Consider the following 5,320-nt stretch of genomic DNA (forward strand, 5'->3'; position numbering starts at 1 on the left):
GTGTGTGTGTGTGTGTGTGTGTGTGTGTGTGTGTGTGTGTGTGTGTGTGTGTGCTCTGTCCCAGGATGTGCCAGATGGAATCACAGCTGGAGTTGTAGGTGAAAGAGAGAATGGGCTCTCAGCCTCCCAGCTCAAGCTTCCTGAAATCCCTTGTAAGTCAGACCCCTGCTGGCTGATAGGTGTGGCTTGTCTCCCTGCCCCTTGCCAGGGATCAAGTGGTTGGCATCTATTGAATCAGGGATAAATTCTCATAAGAGTGGAATGAATTGAAAGTTAGAGTAGCCAATCTGAGCCACTGGCCAAGCTGGGACAGAGCCACATGGAGGCAAGAGTCTTGGAAAGCTAAGCTGGCATCTCCAAGGCATGCCAGGCTTAAGAAGATGGAGAAAAGGGGGCTGCTTGGATCATTTTCTTCAAGGCTGATGGCCATTCTGAAATGTTCTTCTGTCCCATCCAGCCTCCTGCTAAAGGTCCACTGAGACAGTTCCCGGAAAGCACTCTAAGATGACATGTGGGGCATGGCCTTGGCAGTTTATCAATCAGGACACTTTACCAATGGCATGACAATTAGGCAGATGACCAAGACAGAGGGGCCTTGTGCCTCTGCTAACCCAGAGTCCTGGCCTCAACAGAGCAGAGGCTTGTAAACCGGGGTTGGGGTGGGGGACACCAAACCCAGGTCACCTCAGCAAGTGAATGTTCTTGACTGTAGCCCCATCCTACAGGAGAGAAAACTCAGGTCTGCATCCAAATCACACAGCCAGGACTCCTGGGTATGTTCACCTCTGAAACAGGTTTTAAAAAGCAGAACCAAAATTCTCCATCCAAACTCTAGTAAAGGATTCCCATCCCAGTTGCCCCCACTCTGCCCCCCACCCCCTCTCATGTGTAGATCCCCTCCCTGCTTTCTCTGGCTCAAATGACACCCCTCTTTGCCCCCTTTTTTCCCACAGTCTGGGCTTCACAGGCAGAAGACTCCCTGATTTTTCTCATCAACCTTTGGCTCATCAGTCTGACTAATAAGTGAGCTCCTCTCTAACTCTGTTTCAGACACTATGTTTGGGGAAGAACAAGAAGAATAAAATACACGTCCTACTATTGATATGTCACGGCTCAGGGAAGTGAAGGTGGAGACAGACACACAGGGATTCCATGCCAGCTCTGATGATCAGCTCCACGTAATACGATTTCTGCCACATTCTGTCCCTTCCCCACCAACCATTACCCATGCTATGCGCTTCCACCTCCCCTCTTCTTCTCCTGGAGTTAGTTTCTCTCTGTCCAGACATGATTTCCCATAGGTGCAGAGCTGGGTCCTAGAGTAGATCCCATCACCCCATGTAAGCCCATTCACCGCTCCTTCATCCCGGAGCGCTCATAAGCATGTCAGGGCAGTATTCTGTATAGACACGCAGGCTTGGGGGTTTGCATCTCCCATTTGCTCTGCCTCCTTCAGCTCTGTGACCTTGGAGAAAGAGCCTAAACGTCTCCCAACTTTCATTTCCCTTCCTCCACAATAGTGGGGCTTTGGAATGGCAAAGGAAACTTGATGAAGTTATGAAGTGTTTGTACAATTTAGACACTTAACAGTTAACACTCTTGATAAATGTTGGGAGAAGGTGCTTTGCTGATGTTTGGTATTCTCTTCCAGGTGACTGGGGAACCATTTAAAACTCTCAAAGGTGTTATTTGCCTCAGGTACTGCATATCTGAAAGGCCAAGGTCAAATATGCTCTTCCTTTTCTTCTGCTTCTTTTCCACAGCCTAAAGATGATGCCAGGGTCTTCTCAGAACTTGCTAGGCAGTTTAGGGTGGATGAGGACCAGAGGATAAACACCCTAATGGTGGCTTTCATTGTGCTGGATCTGTCAAATGGCAAGAGCATCACTGAGCCCATTTCACAGAAGAACCTGAGGAGGGCTACTTAATCCATGGACCCATCGCTGAAAACTAGAACTGCCGACAGTCAAACCAGGGAAGTCAAAGCTGGGAGATGCAGTCCTCAGATCTGTACCAGACACCATGATACTATCACTGAACTGAAGATGGACAGTGTTTTTCCAGAGATACCATCATACCACTCTCTGTCACAGCTAGTTACTCTGCAAGATGCATAGTAAAATGTTCCTGCTAATGGCCCTCTTTAGCTGGTAAGAATCTTTTGTAATTAACACCGTAGTTTACGCACAAACATTAGATATCGTCCAATTCTTAAAAAATACTTTTGTAATGCTCAGTTGTTAAACATTTGTAGGCTCAATCAGCTTCCCCAATTTGCTTAGCTGTGGGGGCACATGCAGAGGGCACAGGCATCAGGTTTAGAGTGGGTCTACTTGGCCCAGTTTTTTAGGCACTGCCCTAATTGTGCTTAATAATGGTCTTTTTGTGCACTGCACAACTAAATATTTTTTTTAAAATGTCCAGATAAATTCATCTGATAATTGGCCAATTTAACCTCCTATTAGCCCATGTGCCCAGAGTTTTGCTATAGCAAATCTATTTATTTGGTTAAGAACAAATAAATGGATGTGTTAATGACTTTCTCTGTGTTGCTGCTCGGAGGTACCAGGAGGGGGCACTCTTTTCCAACCTCGGGGGGCCCTAGGGCCTGCCCTAAATGTCACTCTCCCTGTAGGCTCCGGGGCACTGTACAGTTTTCTCTTGCTCCTGAAGATAATGGCAGAGTTAGACAGCGTGGGCCCTATAATCAGCTCCCAAGCTAATTTGCTACTTAACATGTACTAGATACTAGTGGCTGCTCCCATCACCTGTAATTAGAAAAAAAAAAAAAAAAGTGTTCTTTCTAACATGCAGATGGAGTTATATTATTTCAAACTCCCATGGCTTTCTTGTGGAACTTTTCCTCCTGGTTCCTCATTGCGGTAAGAAAGGTTAACCCAAGTGTGGCTTATAAACAAACTCTTACAGCAACAAGTCTCGTTTCTTTCCTTTCTTCTGTGAAGTCTTAGCAAATAATTCTCTATGGAGGGCGTACCGGGGAGGGATGTGAAACAAAGCCACGCATTTAATGAGTCCTTTTTTTTACTTACTGATTCATTTTCATGCATACGGACGCTTTGCCTGTGTGTACGTCTATGTGTTATGGACACGCCTGGTGTCCTTCGAAGCATGGAAGGGCATCAGAGCCCTAGGACTAGAGTTATAGATATTTGTTAACCTCCATGTGGGTGCCTGGAATTGAATCCAGGTCCCCTGAGATAGCACCCAGTGCTCTTAACAGATGAGCCACCTCTGCAGCTCCTAATGAGCAATTTCTTAAAACCTTACCCACTGTTGTTGCTTGCTTTCCAGGTGAGAACTACAGAAGCCTGTTTGTAAGCATGGACTCATGGGATTCGGTTGCCAATTTGGTTGACCTGACCTTGAGATAGACTTAACTTGCTGTATGGTCTTCGGGAAACCACACCCCATCTCTGTGCTCTTCTCTTGTTTGTGCTAACTCATTCCTGGGCCCTCCTGTTGCTGCTGCTGAAATTTGATACTGGCCTTGACCAAGTCACAAATGTCCAGTTAACAGGATAAAAATGAGCGGGATCTGGGATTCCGGTCATTAACCCCATGTCACCATCTGCTGGAGTAAGATGAGGGCAGGGCCAGGGGCACTGGGGAACCACCTGGTACTTGTCAGACATAGAGATCCCCTACCATCTTCTCCTCCCATGCCACCTCCACAGTTTCAGAGTGTGTAAGGCTGAGGCCCCATGAGCTTGGCTACCTTTGTAGGTGGTGAAAGGGCAGCTTAAAACATCACCCAAAAGCAGCTGTGTGGGCCTGATAGACCAGCCCCATCCAACTGCTCTGTGGCATTTCATGCTGCCTTTTCCTCTGCCTGGAAAGAGCCTGCCAGCCTGCTTTCTCTGTGTCACCTCCCCAGAGGAGCCTTGGCTGGCTGCCCCACCTCCAATTCCATTTCCACTCGCTGGCTACACAAGAGCATCCTTCCCCTCTTCTCTGTCAGTCCTGATAATTTTTGGTGATTTGTCTAATCTCCTTGTGAAGTATCTAATTATTCTTAGTAGAGTGTGCCTTTCTCCCCTGTCTGGCTGGTTGGGGGCTGTGTCTAGCAGGAGGTTGTAGGAATTCATGAGTCAATGGACATGTGAGTGAATTTGCTTATCTCTGCTGTTGAGGCTACAGAAATGGGAACTCTTCCATCCCTGGAGACATGAGGCCTGTCTTCTGCCCCTCACTCTGTCCCTTACTACTCCCAGAGATTCAGCTGCTGTCAGTGAGAGTTGTGGCTACCGAAGAACTGGAGCTGTCTGCCCCACCCCCACCTCCCAGGGAACAATTTCATCTTCTCTGCATCCCACATGCATGAATGGACAGCCACGTCTTCTCTACAAGCTCCTCTCCACTTCCCCACCCCCACCACCCCAACCACAGGATGGTGATAGCAAAAATAAAAGAGGTAAACAGTAGGTATTCAGTAAATGCCAGCCACTGTCAAAACAGCAATGCAATTCACAACTTCAAACTGTGCCTTGCCTTCTGGGAGATTGTTTTTAATAACTGAAAATCAGTTGCTTATGCACCCTGGCCTTGTAGTATGGAATCAGTACCTTTAATTCTGACTTTGTTTACTTTAACTCCCTGTAACCGGAGTTTCATGGGTTGGCAGACTTTTGCTCCACTAGTCTCAAAGGAGGCCTTTGGACCACGCCTGACCACAGCCACTTTGATCCTGAAAGCCTTTAATCTAGTGCGCCCGCGTAGAATGACACATAAATATCCTTACACACGTAAATAAAGCAGCTCCAGCGGTAGGAATGTACCCACAGCAGGAGGCCCTGGGTTCTGATCCGATTTCCATTCACTTCTCTTCATCGAGGGAGGAGCTAGCTAACCCTTTGCTGTCCCCTCTGTGGCTTCTGTCAAAAAGCTTCCTTCATACTCTTTGCATAAGCCCTTTTCTAGCCTGCCTCTGGCCCCACTGTCCCCTGGGAAGAAAGTAGAAGAAAGAAAACATAGTTATTTGTTTTCTCTCGGTCACTCAGTCCCAGGAGCCAATTGCTTCACACACAAGGGAGGAAAAACAAAAAACAAAAAAACAGAGAAAGGTCTGAAGTCAACCATACACAGCGGGCTTTCAACAAAAACTTTATTAGTACCACCTTGGCCATAGGTGAGCCAGCTTTGTAGCACAGAGAGGTGGTGTGGAGTCAGCTTCTCTGGCTCTGAGTGGAGCTGCCTCTCCCCCTTGTGTTCTGCATGTGGGGTTGCAGCCTCCTCTGAGCATCCTCTCTGCAGCCATGAGTCTGCAGCACCTCACCTGCCCCTCAGACCCTGCCCGACCCTG

At 47.6% G+C, this 5,320-nt stretch overlaps 1 long non-coding RNA gene across 1 annotated transcript in view; it reads left to right on the plus strand.

Moving 5' to 3' along the window:
• LOC129686111 (uncharacterized) overlaps nucleotides 1-4,874 on the plus strand; it is a 5,108-nt gene extending 234 nt beyond the window's left edge. The window contains exons 2-3 of the long non-coding RNA XR_008721585.1: nucleotides 1,764-2,150; nucleotides 3,313-4,874. This is a non-coding gene — a long non-coding RNA (uncharacterized LOC129686111). The remainder of the gene's footprint in view (nucleotides 1-1,763; nucleotides 2,151-3,312) is intronic.
• Nucleotides 4,875-5,320: the final 446 nt, after the last annotated feature.

Source organism: Psammomys obesus, unplaced genomic scaffold, assembly GCF_907164565.1.
Source record: "Psammomys obesus unplaced genomic scaffold, mPsaObe1.curated_primary_1811, whole genome shotgun sequence".
NCBI lineage: Eukaryota > Metazoa > Chordata > Mammalia > Rodentia > Muridae > Psammomys > Psammomys obesus.